The sequence below is a fragment of the Bubalus bubalis genome, chromosome 16 (assembly GCF_019923935.1).
Source record: "Bubalus bubalis isolate 160015118507 breed Murrah chromosome 16, NDDB_SH_1, whole genome shotgun sequence".
Lineage (NCBI taxonomy): Eukaryota > Metazoa > Chordata > Mammalia > Artiodactyla > Bovidae > Bubalus > Bubalus bubalis.
The window spans coordinates 44,716,944-44,734,547 of record NC_059172.1 but is presented as its reverse complement, the minus strand read 5'-3'; the positions used below and the strand labels follow the sequence as shown (position 1 = coordinate 44,734,547).

General features: G+C 44.6%; 1 protein-coding gene across 1 annotated transcript in view; it reads left to right on the top strand.

Moving 5' to 3' along the window:
• The window catches only part of DKK3 (dickkopf WNT signaling pathway inhibitor 3), a 50,417-nt gene that overhangs the window by 11,249 nt on the left and 21,564 nt on the right, over positions 1–17,604 (top strand). The gene's annotated exons all lie outside the window — the stretch shown is intronic.

Genomic DNA, 17,604 nt, shown 5'->3' with positions numbered 1-17,604 from the left:
TCCAGCCTTCATGCTTGGGCCCCTTATGCTTGCACTTGCTACTCAGTAGCCTGTTGCTTAGTCCAGAGGTGGGTTGCTCCTTAGGGAATTATAGATTCTGAACGACGAGAGGGGCATCATTTCACAGAAGGAAGGCCTGGCACAGGTGGAGGGTGACCCAGGATGTCACTGGTCTCCAGACTTCCAGACCAGAGGTGACTCCGCTGCACCTTGTCTTCACAAAGAGGTGGCTGGTGAGGAGCCGACAGGGTGGCTGCCGTGTGATTCAGTCCATTGTATGAAGCGCCTCCTCTGTGGGGCTGGAGATGGTCAGCCTCTCTGTGCCCAGAAGCCTTATGCAAACTTCCCACCACACGTTCCTCCCTCTGCGGTGCCTAATGCATCCCCAGCCTTCCGAGGGGATCAGGGATATAACCTGACCCTTTGTGGCCTTATCATAAGAGGAGCAGTGTACCCATAACCACTAGGGAGGTGGAGCTACTGTGGTTGGTAGTCAATGGGTTCTTTTTAAAAAAAAAAATTAACTTATTTTTATTGAAGTATAGTTGATTTTCAGTATTGTGTTAGATTCTGGTATATAGCTAAGTGATTCAGTTATACGCACATATCTATGTATTCTTTTTCATATTATTTTCCATAAACGTGTATTACAGGATATTGAATATAGTTCCTTGTATTATACAGTAGGACCTTGTTGTTTGTCTTTTTATATAATAGTTTGTATTTGCTGACCCCAGCCTCCTAATTTATCCCTCCCCACCCCCTTTCTCCTTTCTATGACTGTGAATCTGTTTCTCTTTTATAAATAAGTTCATTTGTATCATATTTTAGATTCCACATGTAAGTGATATATGGTATTTGTCTTTCTCTTTCTGACTTCCCTTAGTATGGTAATCCCTAGTTGCCTCCATGTTACTGCAAATGGCATTATTTTATTCTTTTTTTGGCTGAGGGCGGTATCTTGTAACTTTGATTTGCATTTCTCTAAGAATTAGTGATGTTGAACATGTGCCTCTTAGCCATCTGTATATCTTCTTTGAAGAAATGTCTAGTTAGGTCTGCTGCCATTTTTGATTGAGTTATTTTTTATTATTAAATTATGTGAACTTTTTGTAAATTTTAAAAAGTAAGCTTTTGTTGATCACTTCGTTTGCAAATATTTTCTCCCAGTCCATAGGCTGTCTTTTCATTTTGTTTATGGTTTCCTTTGCTGTGCAAAAGCTTGTAATGGGATTTAACAGTTTAAATCCCATTTATTTATTTTTGCTTTTATTTCTATTGCCTTGGGAGACTGAGCTAAGAAAATATTGGTACAGCTTATGTGAGAGAACGTTTTGCCTATATTCTCTTGTAGGAATTTTATGGTCATGTCTTTTTTTTTAATGGTCATGTCTTATGTCTAAGACTTTAAGCCATCTTGAGTTTATTTTTATGTATGGTGTGAGAATGTGCTGTGACTTCACTGATTTACATGCAGTTGTCCAGCTGCCCCAACACCACTTGCTGAAGAGACTGTCTTTCCCCCATTGTTCCCCATCGTATGTTCTTGTCTTCTTTGTTGAAGATTAATTTCAGTAGGCATGCTTTCATTATATTGAGATATGTTCCTTCTATACCCACTTCGGTAAGAGTTTTTTAATTACGAATGGATGTTGAATTTTATCAAATACTTTTTTGCATCTGTTGAGATGATCATGCGATTCTTGTCTTTTCTTTTGTTGATATGGCATATCACATAGATTGATTTGCGATGTTGAGCCATCCTTATGACTCTAGGATGAATCCGACTTGATCATGACGTAAGATCTTTTTCTGTGCTTTTGGATTTGGTCTGCTAATATTTTGTTGAGAAGTTTTGCATCTATATTCATCAAAGATATTGGCCTGTAATTTTCTTTTTTGGTATTGTCTTTGTCCGATTTTGGTGTCAGGGTGTTGGTAGCTTCGTAAAATGACTTTAGGGCTATTCTCTTCTCTTCAATCTTTTGAAAGAGTTTGAGAAGGATTGGTGTAAGCTCTCTGTATGCTTGATAGAATTCTCCAGTGAAGCCATCTGGTCCTGCACTTTTGTTTGCAGGAAGGTGTGTGTGTGTGTGTGTGTGTGTGTGTGTGTGTGTTTTAAATACAGGTTCTATTTCACTTCTAGTGCTCAGTCTGTTCAAATTATCTATTTCTTTTCAATTCAGTTCTGATGGCTATAACTTGTCTATTTCTTCTCAGTTGTCCAATTTGTTGGCATATAATTGTTCATAGTATTTTCTTATGGTCTTTATATTTCTGCAATATCAATTGTGATTTCTCATCTTTCACTTCTTATTTTGTTTATTTGGGTTCTCATTTCATCTTGGCAGGTTTGGCTAGAGTTTTGTTGATTTTTATTTACCCTTTCAAAGAACTAGCTCTTGGTTTTATTGATTTTTTTCCTATTTTTAAAAAATTTCTCTTTTATTTCCTCTCTAGTCTTTATTATTTTCTTCCTTCTGCTAACTTGATGGGTTCTTTTTTGCTTGTTTTTGACACAGTACTCAGACATTTACTACAGGCAGGGGGAGTCCAGTCAGCTGTGTATTACAGTGCTGACCCCCCATTCAGGGGACCTGGGAGCTGGTGGGGGGCAAGCCATGTGGTGAAATGGAAAGAGACCCAGTGCCACAGCCTAGGAGCATGAGTTTGTCGCTTACAAACTAGGTCACCTCATTTCCCCCATCTTTTAGTGAGGCAATGATTTTCACCATCTCTCCCAACTCTGAAAGCACAGAAGCCTGTGAAGCAAAGATAGGATTGACTAAGGTCAGGAGAGAGAAAAGGCCAGCTTTTGAAGGTGGGAGAAGAGAGACAAAGAAAGAGAATTGGAGGGGGAAAAAAAAACAGACAAAGAGATGGTACCAAGAGGGAAAAGCTTTAGAGTATTCCAGATTTAAGTCTCTGTGAGAGAACAGGGGAAACACAACTCTCAGGGATGTGGATTATAAAAAAAGCTTTTGTGTTCAAGATAAAAAGGTGTATGATTGTATGATGGCATAGTTTTGTTCTGGGAAGCCTCCCAGAGCCCAGAGGGCAGCAGCACTGCTGTGAGCATCTTTGTAGCTGCTGGAGGCCCTGATATACATCCCAGGCTCCCTGCTCTGCCCTCCAAGTAAGGCAGTTGTGTCAGGCTTGGAGCACTACGGCAGGGGGAACCAAGCTCTGAGATTGGCAGGTCGGTGAGAGACAAGATCTCAAAGACGCCAGGCATGTACACGGGTCGGGGCAGCTGCCTGCACTTGTGTGCTGCAGCCCCAAGTGTGTGCCAGTTTTCCGGAGTCTGCACAGCCTGTGTGTCTCTGCTCTGGGCTCAGCTGGGGGGCCCAGAATTCCCAGGGCTGCTTTTGCAGGTCACATGTTGATTGTGAGATGGAGGACCTGCAGGTCCCTGGGCGGTGCATAACCTGAACCCCTGTGTATGATGGTCCTGAGAATTCAGGAAGGTGACAGGAGGAGACACATCCAGGAAACCCAGGAGGTGGAGACTCACTGAGTTTTTCCAGATTCCTGCACAGGCCCTTGGGATCTTAACTCAGCAAGTTTTTCTATGAGAATAAACTCCAATTTGATTGACTAGGAGAGTGACCCAGAGTATCTGATGCTTGACTGGCCGGTGCCTACTGAATTGCCTGGGGTCTTGAGAGAACAGACTAGAGACTTTACAGGGCGCTTGTGAAAGGGAGGTCATGTGGCAAGAGCAATGGTATGTTACCGCAGAGCCTCGCTTGTTGTCGAGTGTCTTGCCAAGAGTCAGAGAAACAAGGTCTGGTTTCAGATGCCCACAGAATTCTTGCATTCGAATCCTCTTTGTGTCTGAGTGGGAAGCCGTAAAGACTAGATTGCCTCCAGAGGCATGAGAATGGCTGAACATCATCACCACTGTCCCATTCCATAGTTTGGCAATTTAATGGTTTTTATGGTTGGCTCTGGAAAACGCGTTATGTGCCGATGAAGCATTCTCTGGGTTGGAAAAGGGAAGCTTGCCTCTCAAAAGGACAAAAAATCATAAGCTGTTCAAACCTTAAACTACTATAAATAGAGGCTGAATTCTCAGGATTTAAAGCTCCCAGATGAATTCAATTAAACATAACCACCAAACACTCCATATTTTCCTTTCTTCAGACGCTGGGATGTGTATGCATACATATGGTAACCCGAGCAGGCCCATGGAAAGTCACAGACAGTAACGCTGTATGGCCGTCTAGAAAACCTAGCACAGTACGTGCAAGGCATTGGTCTGTTTTTGCTTTCACACTCAAAAGGGGAAAAGGACATGGCGGCTTGTTATTTCACCTGAGCGCATGGGCGACTGTGATATGGCCTGACGTCTTTCTGTGAGGCTTTTGTGCGGAGCCCTCCGTCTGTCTCCCTTAATGGGCCACTGGGTGGGCTGACCACGGCTGTGCTACTTTCATGCAATGGGTTAGGAGGGAAGCAGTGTGTTGGAAGCCGGAGAGCAGATAAGCCATTATGCACACATACAAGGCTTTTGTTTATAACCATGTCCCCAAATATGAAGCATCTGGCCCAATTACCCAAGGCACCACTTTGAAGGGACATGTACTCTCATTAAAATATACTCAGAGCTACAGAGCTCAGCACATTGTGCATCTGTTGTCTTTTCTGTTTTCACATTAGAGTATGATATGAAATATCCTCCATAATAAGGTATTTTCTCCAGCTGAACGTACCTTATTTGAACCCACTGTTTCAATCACATACAAACCAGATCCAAGATACTTCTTGAAACTTCTGAGGGCCTAGGTAGACAAATTTCACTACCAGATTTGTCCAGATAGTAATGATTTGAGTAATCCCATGATTTCCTTGTCCAAGAGAACGATCAGGATAGACGGCAGACTGTGGAAAATGGCAATGGGCTTCTCCACCAGCGTGAACTCATTGTCGTCTTCTCTGCTGTGAAGATGCTTTGTTTGTTATCTGTGTTCAAGTCTGGGGGAAGACAGATGGTCAGTGTGGCTGGACTTCAGGATTTGTTTGTTTCCTGTTGAACAGTAAACATCCCGTTACTTCAATGCCCAGAGAGACTCAGCATAAGTGTAGGCAGAGAACGTGTGTTGAATGGCGTCTTTCCCCAGGAGATCTTGGGTTCTTCCTTGCCCCCAGCTCATTCATTTATCACAGAGTAACTGCAGGTGAGGGGTTGGCTTTGTCTGGTCCCTCTGCCATGATGTCTGAGGCTGAAGTTGCCTTTATAGATTTCATGGAATTACAGAGGGCACCATGCTGACCAGTCATTGGGGTTTATTTTAACAGAAATGCATTAGCGGAAAGGCACAGGTTCCTTGCAGTAGTCCCCAGCCTTTTTGGCACTAGGGACCTGCTTCATGGAAGACAATTTTTTCCATGGTCCCGGGTGGGGGAGGGTGGTTTTGGAATGATTAAATGCATTGCATTTATTGTGCACTTTATTTCTATTATTATGACATCAGTGTCACCTCAGATCTTCAGGCATTAAATCCTGGAGGTTAGGGATCTCTGCCTTGGAGAACTTTGTTCAATACCCAAAGGTTCAGCCTCCTGGAGAGTTCTTTTGGGTGTATGTTGGGGGCTGGGTGCATTGCCAAGTCCCAGGAGATGTTGCCCTTCTCTATCTGTCAGTCTGGGGGCAGAGTGAAGTCTGAACAAGGTGTGAGGCTCACCTAGGTTCAAACCTATCCTAACCTTCACATGCTTTGTCCTCTGTGGTTCTGTTTCTTTCTTTATCCAGTGAAGCTAGCCATCCTCAGTTCACAACATTGGGTGAGAGTCTTTAAGGAGAGGTTTGTAAAGCTCTTTGCGTGAGGCTCATTATTACCAAAAAGTAATTAACACTGGGTTCTAACTGGCTTCTCCCCTGAGTCCCAGGAACCTACTGCAAAAGTGGAATTCCCCTGGAAGCTGAAGCTGTGTTTTAGGACTCCATGGGCCTCTTCCCACTGATGTTTGTGGCCTGGGGCTAAGTTCTCTAGAGCCATGCCTCACCCTCTGAGTCATGCATTTTGCTAGAGGCTTGTGCTCCCTGCTTTGAGCCTGACTCACCCTGCACTTCTTGTTCTTATGAGTCATAAGTGACTTGTTTGGGTATTAGCGATACAAACAGAAGGAAAGATGGGCCTAATGAATGAGAAGAAGCATAAGTGATGTTCAGGTGCTAACAAGATCCCAGATGGGGCCAGGTTGGCAGGATGCATCTTGGTTTCTATAGAAAACAACACGCTTGTGGGTCTGAGAATGATGGCGTAGTCTCTTGTGAATGTGCAGTTCCACAGCCCTGCAACCAGACACCTGGGTCCTTTTGTGTGTCTAGGTTTCTATTTTGTACTGACTTAGTAATTTCTGACCAAGCATAAGGCCCTTATGCCTTCATCCAGTAGGAAAAAATTATAGGGAAAATTGAAGAGCTCTGAATCATTCTGAAAAATGGATAAGCAGTCCCCAAATAAATAAAGTTGATCCAAGTAAGGAGTGTTTAAGGAGTAGGCATTTCTTTTTGAGATATAACCTGGCTATATTAAATTGTATTCTCCTCAACCTAAATATCCTTCAAGAAGGAATTTGTGATTCCACATGCAAAATCAAAATACTGTGAAGTTTATAAACCAGTTTCACACAGGTTTCATATATGTTGGTATAAAAGGTTGTCTTCAGTGAAACATTAAGTGAAGAAAAAGCAATTGTAAAGCAATATATTGCTTTACATATATGACGGTATATTTAAGATATACTTGATATACGTGCATGCATTGTCAGTGGCTAAGTCATGTCTGACTCTTTGCGACCCCCTGGACTGTAGCCCGTAGGCTCCTCTGTCCGTGGAAGTGATTTCCCAGGCAGGAATACTGGAGGGGGTTGCCATTTCCTTCTCCGGGGGATCTGACCAGGGATTGAACCCACATCTCCTTCATTGGCAGGTGGGTTCTTTACCTCTGAGCCACACGGGAGCTCATATTTTATAGATACAGTTTATCTCATTTTTTAGAGAAAAAAGTATACATTAAAACACTTGGCAAAATGTACATAAAATCATTACTAGTAGTTACCTCTGGGAGAAATTAACTTTGCAGAGACTTTCCCTCTATAGAATTCTATATGTTTTGAATGTTTTTAAAAAGAGTTTGTGAGCTATTTACAGTTTTGCCGTAGACATCTACCTATTATTTTGAACAATATTGCAAGTTTTTCTTTGTGTAAATCCTAGAAATTAAATTGCTGTGTCAAAGTGTGTACAATGTAAGATTTTGAGAGATGTTACCAGATTTTCCTCCAGATGGTTGTACAGTTTTGGCTCTCAGCAGCGATTTCTGAAATAACTTCACCAGTTCCCCCTCACCTGCAACGGGTGTTGTAGTGGGTGACCACCTGTGTCTTCTCTTTGCTTCCATTTCTTTGATTATTAGTAAGGTCAAGGGGAATCGCTGTTTGAGAATTGTAAGTTGTAGGCAACATAGAGTTCTCTGCAAATTTATCTCATCCCCTCGTCTCTGCCTCAGGAAGAAGGGTCAGTTTTGCATGCCAGGCTGCTCCCAAGACCAGATACCGTCTGGCCCAGTGTGGGACAGATTAGGAAGGTGTGACGTTCCAGCGGGGACGGTCTGTGTGTTCCGTGTCCATGGCCACGGCTGCCGGGCTGTGAGACACACCCGTGAGTAAGTGGTGGTGATGTGCAGGCTACTGCCCCCACCGCTGTAAACACAAAAAGACAGGCACTCCCTCCTTTCTTCTCTGGCCACTTCCACAAACACCCCAAACCAAAGCTTAGGTGCCTTCTGAGAAGAGGAGCACTTCAGGGGGTTGGGTAAGGCTTGGGCCCAGGGAAAGCCAGTACAGTCCACTGCTGTTCGCTGTGTGACTGGTGAGACCCCTTAACTGCTGCTGTTCGCTGTGTGACTGGTGAGACCCCTTAACTGCTGCAAACCTTAGATTCCTCATATGTAAAGTGGATTCATCAAAGTACCTTGTGTATAGTGCTTCATGAGGATAAAACAAAACAATTCAGATAACAAAACCATACAGCGCATAGAATGTGCAAATAAGCAGTCAGTAAATGTCAACTCTCTGTGTTTCTCATTATTTGATTACCTCCAAACAGTGGCTGTCAGAATTCCGAGTATTAGTTATTCAATTCATCCATTTATTTGCATGTTCACTGAGCACTTCATGTGTGTCTGGCAAATAAATGTAAGAGATGGTCCCTGACAGCAGAAAGGACCCAGGATAGCAGTGGAACAAAAAAGTAAATGGGTCATTACAACAAGGACTCATGTGTATTTCCTAAGGCAGAGGTGGGCAGAGGTGGACAGAGCGTGGTGGGAGCATTGTGTGCGTGTCAGATGAGGTAGATTTTGTTAGGAAACAATCCTTCCTGGTCTCTGGAGTTTCTGCAGGTTTTATGAGCAGAAGAACTAGTTGCCCTTTGGTTTTAGACTATCTTTTCAAGGATGTTTGTACAGCAAATGGCTCTCCTCCTTGGCAGAGGGCAGGTATGCTTGTCCATTGTATAGTCCATTACAGAAGATTTGGTGCTCTGAGCGTGACACTTCTCAGCTGTGATGCACACCTGCTACACACACTACATCTGCCTGGGCCCCTCCACGTTGCCTCCTGGCACTGGGGGCGAGGGGAACTGTCACAGACATGACGCTCATGCTGCTTCTGGGCTGTCAGCGGTAAAGTCCTTTGTCTCTGACCCAGGAGTCTCTTGTCTCTGCTGTAGCCATGAAACTGTGACCAGCTCACCTACTGCCTTGTAAGTAGAGTCTCAGCCTCTTTACACATCTTGGCAGGCTTCCTGAAAGAGGTGGCAGTTCAGCTGTATTTTGAACAGTGTCTAGAAGTTCTCGGTTGTGGGGAGGAAGGGCATTCCTTGCAGAAGCATTCTTTGTTCATGATCAGGGAGGCGTGCGGAAATAGAACATGTCTGAACCACACTGCATAGTTTGGAATGCCAGAGCTGGAGGTGTACTCGCGGGAGCCACAGATGAGCCTGCGGGGAGGCAGGAATTAGATCAGAAAGGGCTTCGAGAGCCCAGCCAAGGGGTTGGAAATTCATGCTGTTAGGAACATTCCAGGCGTCTGTATAGGGTATGGAGGTTCCACGCAATCCCCAGACAAAAGAGCCAGGAAGCTGTGGTTTAGATGGCATAGGCGTTGGTGGGGACAGGGTTTTGATTAATCCTGCTGAAACTCAAGGGCCAGTCATCTGTGTCCTACAAAAAGTCTGGCTTCAGGGCTTGGAATCTGGAAACTTTTACTTAGAGCACACTGCTTTTGCTTGGTGCCAATAGGCAGGCCAAGTAAATGACAGCGATTGCACTTGAAATCTCATTAGGCTGACGGCTGCAGAACTAGATGATTCCTGGGGCTTCTGAGTAGCCTGAGCATGTCAGGGGCGGAAAAGTCCCTGTGCAGGTAGCTGGCTGTCCCGGGCTATTAGGGCCTGGAGATCCTTCCAGACTAGCCTGGGGCCTTTTCAGTCTGACTATAAGATCTGTGGCTTTGCCCTTTCTTGATCTTTGGCATAGTTCTGAAAAACTCACAGAGCTCGTGAGTCCACTTTGTTTTATTTTTAAAATAACATCAAAGACCACATTGCCTCATTTGATCAGTGTGACTCAGAAAGTGACCAGATTAACCATCCCTTCTCCAAAGCCACCTATTTCTCTTTTCCCGGGTAAATCCTGGTAACAGTTCAGATCAACAGTGCTATGATGTGATTGAGTGCTCAGTGACTCAATCAAAATGACAATATTAGTAACAGATGATGATGAACATAAGCCCTGCTGCTTATGAGGCTCTTGCTCAAGATCTCTTGCTTGAGATCTGACCAGCTTCCCTTCACATAATCCTCATGACAACCATGCAGGGCACATACCCTCTTGACCCCGTTGTATAGATGAAGTAACTGAGGCGCAGCAAAGATAAATAGCAGAGCTAAGTAGAGAGCCAGTACTAAGAGAAAAAAACAAAACAAATTACTTAATTGCCAAACCTCTAAAACCCATGTTCTTAATAAAACATTTTTTTAATTGTGGTAAAATATACATAGGGGCTTCCCAGATGGCGCAGTGATTAAGAACCAGTCTGCCACTGCAGGAGATGCAAAAGACATGGGTTTGATCCCTGGGTCAGAAAGATCCCCGGGAGTAGGAAATGGCAGCCTACTCCAGTGTTCTTGCCTGAGAAGCCCTATGGACAGAGGAGCCTGGCAGGCTACGATCTATGGGGTTGCAAAGAGTCAGATGCGACTGAACACACATACACACAAAATATATAGAATATACGATCTACCCTCCCAACCATTTTTAAGCATGTAGTTCAGTAATAAGAACATGTACATTGCCATGCAGCCTGTCTCCAGAATTCGTTTCATCTTGCAGAACTAAAACGCTGTGCCCAATAAACAATAGCTCCTGTCTCCTCCCTCCCCCTGGCAACTACTCCTCTATTTTCTGTCTCTATGAATCTGACTATTTTGGATACTTCATATGAATGAAATCATACTCTATTTGTCCTCTTGTGATTGGCTTATTTCCCTTAACATTATGTCCTCAAGGTTCATTCATATTGTAGCATGTGTCAGAATTTCCTTCCTTTTTAAGGCTGAACAGTATTTCTCTGTGTGTATATTTTCATTTATCTGTCAGTGGACATTTAGGTCGCTTCTATTTCTTGGCTGTTGTGAATCATGCGATGAGTGTGGGTGTACACATCTCTCTCTGAGTCCCTGATTTCAATTCTTTTGTGTGTCTACCCAGAGTGGAAGTGCTGGATGATATTATAATTCTATTTTTAATTTTCTGAGGCACTGTCATACTATTTTCCATAGCAGCTATGTCAGTGTACATTGCCACCAGCGGAGCCTGAGATAGGATGTTGTGTTACCTCTTGGTTTCCATGACTGTACACACTAGAGAACTCATGGGCCCCGTGTAAGCTGAAGGGCTTACAAAAACCCCTGGGCCCTGTTGTCCTAGGTCAAGACAGTGCTTGCCCGACACTGGTCCCACTAGCAGCCTCTGCAGTATGGCACCCGTAGTCTCAGGGGTAACTGATACTGCTAAGCAGAGCTATAACTAAGCACTAACTCACAGCCCCAGCCTGTCGCCTACTTGCTGAAAGCCGTTTCCACCTCCGCTCACTCACCGGCTAGGTGTAGGCAAGTTCTGGCTGCATCCTTGGAAATTCATCTCTAGGAGCCAAAGATGTGGTTTTCCTGATGGTTGAGAATCTACGCCCCATCCACACCCTCCTTTGTGAGATCCCCCAGCATGTGTCCTACAAAAATCCCAGAGGCTTTGGGGAACTCCCGCTTTCCTGTCAGGGCACTGCAGACTCCTGGGAGCTCAGGTAGGGGCTCAGGGCTCAAATGGAGAGGGTTTTGTGGTGGTGCACAGTTTTTTAAAACTCCCACTGGTGGTTGGGAGGGCTTTCTGGGAGGAGGGCCAGAGGCCAGGGCATCTGGGATCAGAGGCAGACCGCATGGAAGGGAACTGACTTGGGATGCAGGTTTGGGATGCAGAGGTAGGTATTTAATGCTCTCAGGGAATTCACAGTCATGTCCCAAACCTGATAAGTTGAGCTGCTCTCCCAAATCAGGCAGGAATATATTCTCTTGGTCCCATCCCCAGCAGACTGTAGGAAAAATGATGGATGAGGATTGAGTCATCTAAATGTTTGCCCAGATCTCATTGCTCTGTCTAAACCCTCTGTCAGTTTTGTTTTTCACCTCCATCTCCTGGAAGAGAAAGAATAAATAAGACATTTGGGTATGTTTTATGGGAGCATAGAGCAGTGGGATTTGGAGTCTGAAGTGTCATGGGTTAGAATCTCTGCTCCTTGGGTCTGCGCTGAGCACTGATTCCTGCTCCGTGAAAGGAGGAGTTAGTGACTTCCACAAGGGTGTTTAGAAAGAGGAGATAAGGCATGGAAAGAATCTGGCCCTCAACAAAAGCCCAATAATGCGAAGTCAAGTGGGCCTTAGGAAGCATCACTACGAACAAAGCTAGTGGAGGTGATGGAATTCCATATGAGCTATTTCAAATCCTAAAAGATGATGCTGTGAAAGTGCTGCACTCAATATGCCAGCAAATTTGGAAAACTCAGCAGTGCCCACAGGACTGGAAAAGGTCAGCTTTCATTCCAATCCCAAAGAAAGGCAATGCCAAAGATTGTTCAAACTACTGCACAATTGTACTCGTCTCACATGCTAGCAAAGTAATGCTCAAAATTCTCCAAGCCAGGCTTCAACAGTGTATGAACCATGAACTTCCAGATGTTCAAGCTGGATTTAGAAAAGGTAGAGGAACCAGAGATCAAATTGCCCACGTCTGTTGGATCATTGAAAAAGCAAAAGAGTTCCAGAAAAACATCTACTTCTGCTTTATTGTACGCCAAAACCTTTGACTGTGGATCACAACAAACTGTGGAAAATTCTTCAAGAGATGGGAATACCAGACCATGTGACCTGCCTCCTAAGAAATCTGTATGCAGGTCAAGAAGCAACAGTTAGAACTGGACAAGGAACAACAGATTGGTTCCAAATCAGGAAAGGGGTACATCAAGGCTGTATATTGCTTATTAACTTATATACAGAGTACATCATGCAAAATGCCGGGCTGGATGAAGCACAAGCTGGAATCAAGATTGCCGGGAGAAATATCAATAACCTCAGATATGCAGATGACACCACCCTTATGGCAGAAAGTGAAGAACTAAAGAGCCTCTTGATGAAAGTGAAAGAGGAGAGTGAAAAAGTTGGTTTAAAACTCCACATTCAGAAAACTAAGATCATGGCATCTGGTCCCATCACTTCATGTCAAATAGATGGGGAAACAATGGAAACAGTGACAGACTTTATATTTTTGGACTCTAAAATCACTGCAGATGGTGACTGCTTGAAATTAAAAGACGCCTGCTCCTTGGAAGAAAAGCTATGACCAACCTAGATAGCATATTAAAAAGCAGAGACATTACTTTGCCAATAAAGGTTCATCTAGTCAAAGCTGTGGTTTTTCCAGTAGTCATGTATGGATGTGCGAGTTGGACTGTAAAGAAAGTTGAGTGCCGAAGAATTGATGCTTTTGAACTGTGGTGTTGGAGAAGACTCTTGAGAGTCCCTTGGACAGTAAGGAGATCCAACCAGTCAATCCTAAAGGAGATTAGTCCTGAATATTCATTGGAAGGACTGATGTTGGAAGTTGAAACTCCAATACTTTGGTCACCTGATGCAAAGAACTGACTCATTTGAAAAGACTCTGATGCTGGTAAAGATTGAAGGCGGGAAGGGAAGAGGATGACAGAGGATGAGATGGTTGGATGGCATCACCAACTCAATGGACATGAGTTTGAGTAAACTCCGGGAGTTGGTGATGGACAGGGAAGGCTGGCATGCTGCAGTCCTTGGGGTCACAAAGAGTTGGACACAATTGAGCGACTGAACTGAACTAAAATGTAGATTCTCCTTTCTGACCTAGTTTCTGGGCCTCTGTGGTCCAGAAGCAGTGATTTACCGAATATGGTGGTGATAAATTAGTACATGTGTTTATTTTATTGCAAGATTTCTGTGCCTTGAAACCCAGTAACTGAGGAACTTTATCAGGTGCTAGACCAAACAGATGAAAAAGTTATTGTGCGTGAAGAAAGGCCTTGTGTCAAAGATAAAGTAAAGCAAGGTTTCACTGAGTTTTAGAAGTATAAAAGGCAGAATTTACAGGGTCCTTTGAGCTCCTGTAGACCAGAGTTGAGAACATGGGCACCTACACTGCCATCCTCCACACTGCCACACGCGTGGCAGACATCACTAGTCAGTGCCATCCTCCCCACTGCCACACATGTGGCAGGCATCACTAGTCAATTGTGGTTATTTCCGAATGAGCCCAGAGTTTCAGAACCTGAGATAACATGGCACTTCAAGCAGCTATTAACCAGCTGGAAAAGCACTCTTGAAATCCATTTCCCTTTCCTGCTGTGGACCAAATCTCTCATTGTACAGATGAGAAAACAGAGATGGGGTTGGAAGGGGGCACATAATTTTCTCCAAATCATGCAACTGATGGAGTTGGGACCTCATATCCAGTTGTCTGTGACAAACCTAAACAACATATTAAAAAGCAGAGACATTACTTTGCCAACAAAGGTCCATCTAGTCAAGGCTGTAGTTTTTCCAGTAGTCATGTATGGATGTGAGAGTTGGACCATAAAGAAGGCTGAGCACTGAAGAATTGATGCTTTTGAACTGTGGTGTTGGAGAAGACTCTTGAGAGTCCCTTGGACTGCAAGGAGATCAAACCAGTCAATCCTAAAGGAAATCAGTTCTGAATATTCACTGGAAGGACTGATGTTGAAGCTGAAACTCCAGTACTTTGGCCACCTGATGCGAAGAGCTGACTCATTAGAAAGACCCTGATGCTGGGAAAGATTGAAGGCAAGAGGAGAAGGGGACGACAGAGGATGAGATTGTTGGATGGCATCACTGACTCAATGGACATGAGTTTGAGCAAGCTCCGGGAGTTGGTGATGGACAGGGAAGCCTGGTGTACTGCAGTCCATGGGGTCACAGTCAGTCAGACACAACTGAGTGACTGAACTGAACTGATCCACTTTATTTGGGTTTTTAATACACTGTGGACCTGGAGTTTCCTGTTCAGGAAGCAAGGCCTCTGTGTCATTGTTTTTGTGACATCTGAGATTAGTAACCAGGGAGATGGTCTGCCTAATGTTGAGAAGTTGGTGATGACCAATGGGGAGGAGTCTTCTTAGGTTTAGGGAGCAACATCAGAAGTTGATGAAGTGGTAGCCCAGGAGAAGCATCTAGAAGGCTGAAACTTGAGAGGGCCTTGTCTGTCGTGTTCACCTCTATATCAACATGGGGTCAGCGCTTAGTAGTTGAGTGAAAACATTCAACAGATGAAAGTTACGTGACCAAGGAGTAAGCTCGGGACTATGAACAGAAGTAGTTGAGTGAAAACATTTAACAGCACTTAGTAGTTGAGTGAAAACATTTGACAGAAGAAAGTTATATGACCAAGGAGTAAGCTGGGGACTATGAACAGAAGTGGCCATCCTTGAAGATAAGATTCAGCAAAGAGCTATGAATATATAGATGAGTTTTTATTTGCTTGGGAAAAAAAAATGGTCCTCTCTGTTTTTCCTGCCTTCATGTGTTCATCTATATTATTGAGCACCTACTGTTTTCTGGGCTGGATACCAGGTGTTTTTACATCATTTATTCTTCAATTTTTATAATACTGAGAGGTGGGTGTTATTTTACAGGTGAGGACACTGGAGTTAGAGAAGTTAAATTCCCAAAGCCATGGTAGACGGTTGAACAGTAGAATGGGTTCCTATTCCTCTGAAACTTTGGCCTTTTCAATAAAAAGATATATTTCTGATAGGGAAAGTCATGGAAGTTTGCAGCCATAATTTGGGGTGGTTTTGAAGAGGTTATCATGACGCCTTCAGCATCTAGTTGCTTTCTTGTCATTTATATCCAGAGTCATTGAACGCCCCCTCTTCCCCCAAAATGTTCAAAATGAAAAACCAAAATCACAAAGGACTACTGCTTGGCAGTAAACCCAGGGGGTCTTTCCCTTGGGGTCACCAGGAGAAGCTGTCGGGTTAGGGAACCGTGGAATCTCTCACCCGCTTCCTTTAGCTCTCACCATTGGTCAGCTGTGAGACCCATACCCCTGAAGGGAAACATTCTAAACCACGGAGGAGGAGTATTTTAAGTGGGTGGCAGGTGCCTGTATCTGAAGTCTGGCCATTGACACGTTTCAATGATGTGATGTGGAAAATACAGCCACAGTCTGAATTTTCCATAGTCTCATTATTCATGGCCTCCCAGAAAAGGTAGCAGGTACAAAAGGCAGAGAGAGCCCACTGCCTGGTGATTAGTGGTCAGGGTGGAAAAACATCTTGCCTCACAGGCTGGGGAGGCCTGCTCCCCAGGCCAGTGGGTCCCTGGCGGCTCCAGGTGGGTGGGGCCTGGTAGACTCCATCCCTCTGAGGCCCTGCAAGCAGCAGACCTTTGGGTCAGCTCCTCCAAGTTCAGTAGACTTTTGCTTCTCCCATTGCTCTGGGGTCCTTTCCTCCCCATCATGTCTCTTGGACCTCTTTCCCCAGAAAGAATCCACACCCCGCAGCAAAGGCTGGATCAAAGGCCAGTAGTCATGGCTGGTGCCTGCCTGGGCAGAGCTGCTCCCCTCCCCCTGACAGCTCAGCTGGGATTCAGAGGGCTAGAGAAAGGAAGAGAACGAATATTCACTGAGCACCTACTGTGTGCCAGGTACTATGGACCATTTCCTAGAAGTGATTTTCCTTCACTCTTACCAAACCCACCTATAACAGGGGGTACCAGCCCCACTTGAAAGATAAGCACAGACGAATTGCCAACTTTGTACAGCCAGTAAGTGGCAGAGGTAGGATCTGGAAATAGGTCTGTCTTATTCCAAAGCCTAGCCTTCTTCTAAGTATACTACTTTATAGAAGGGGAGGTCACTAATAGTAACTGAAGGTCTGGTCCAGGCCGTGATATGTGGATGTGCTTATCACTCAATCTTCATAGCAACATAATCGATTTGGTTTTGTCATCATTTTACAAATGAGGTAACTGTAGTCCAGTGACACTGAATGATTGACCCAGCAAGGAGAATTAAGGAGGAAGCTATAGGACTCACCACGTAGGGGTATGCACGCATGCTTAGTTGCTCTACCCGCCAGGCTCCTCTGTCCATGGAATACTCCAGGCAAGTGGGTAGCCATTCCCTTCTCCAGGGGATCTTCCTGACCCAGGGATTGAACCCAGGTCTCCTGCATTGCAGGCAGATTCTTCACTGCCTGAGCCACCAGGGAGGCCCATATAGTGGGTCCTTTTTAGAGCCTGTGGCTGGGTCTCGGCTTGGAGAGCTGGAGCAGGCCTGGTGATGGAGCTGGACTCCTCGGTATGGGCGCCCCGGCGGGTAGCCTGGGGCCATTGCGATGTCAGACTGTCTGGGTGTGCCTCGACCACTCTCCCTAGACTGTGGCCCACATCCTCCGCCCTGGAGCTGTAGCTCTCTGTGCCCCCTGCCATCGCATGAAGATGAAGCAAAATAAGACATGCCACTTGTGAGCAGAACCAGAGCATATGTTTTTCCATGACTGAAACATATTAAAGCTTTTTCCAAGCTCGTTAGCACAAATGGTTCAACTTGGAAGGTTTAACAATTCCACAAGTCCCCTTTTAAGTCCTCGCTGTGGTGAACTTTGTGGGGAGTGTTGTGGGGAGGAAAAGCATAATTGCTGACGGCAGGAAAGAGGCCAGGACTGAGGGGTTTGGAAACCCATTCGAGGCCCAGGGTAGATGCCATCTGCTTCCCCACCCAGCGGCCTGGCAGTCAGCTGGGAAAGTGACTTTTTCAGCATGGAGTAGGGGAACCAACTTTATTTTTGCTTCCTGTTGACTTACATTTTCTTCATCTTTCCCTTTTTTTTTCCTAAAGAAAGTTGAAGGAATTCTTTGAGTTTTTTTTTTTTCTTTTTTTGGCCATACCACATGACATCCGACTCATTAGAAAAGACCCCAATGCTGGGAAAGAT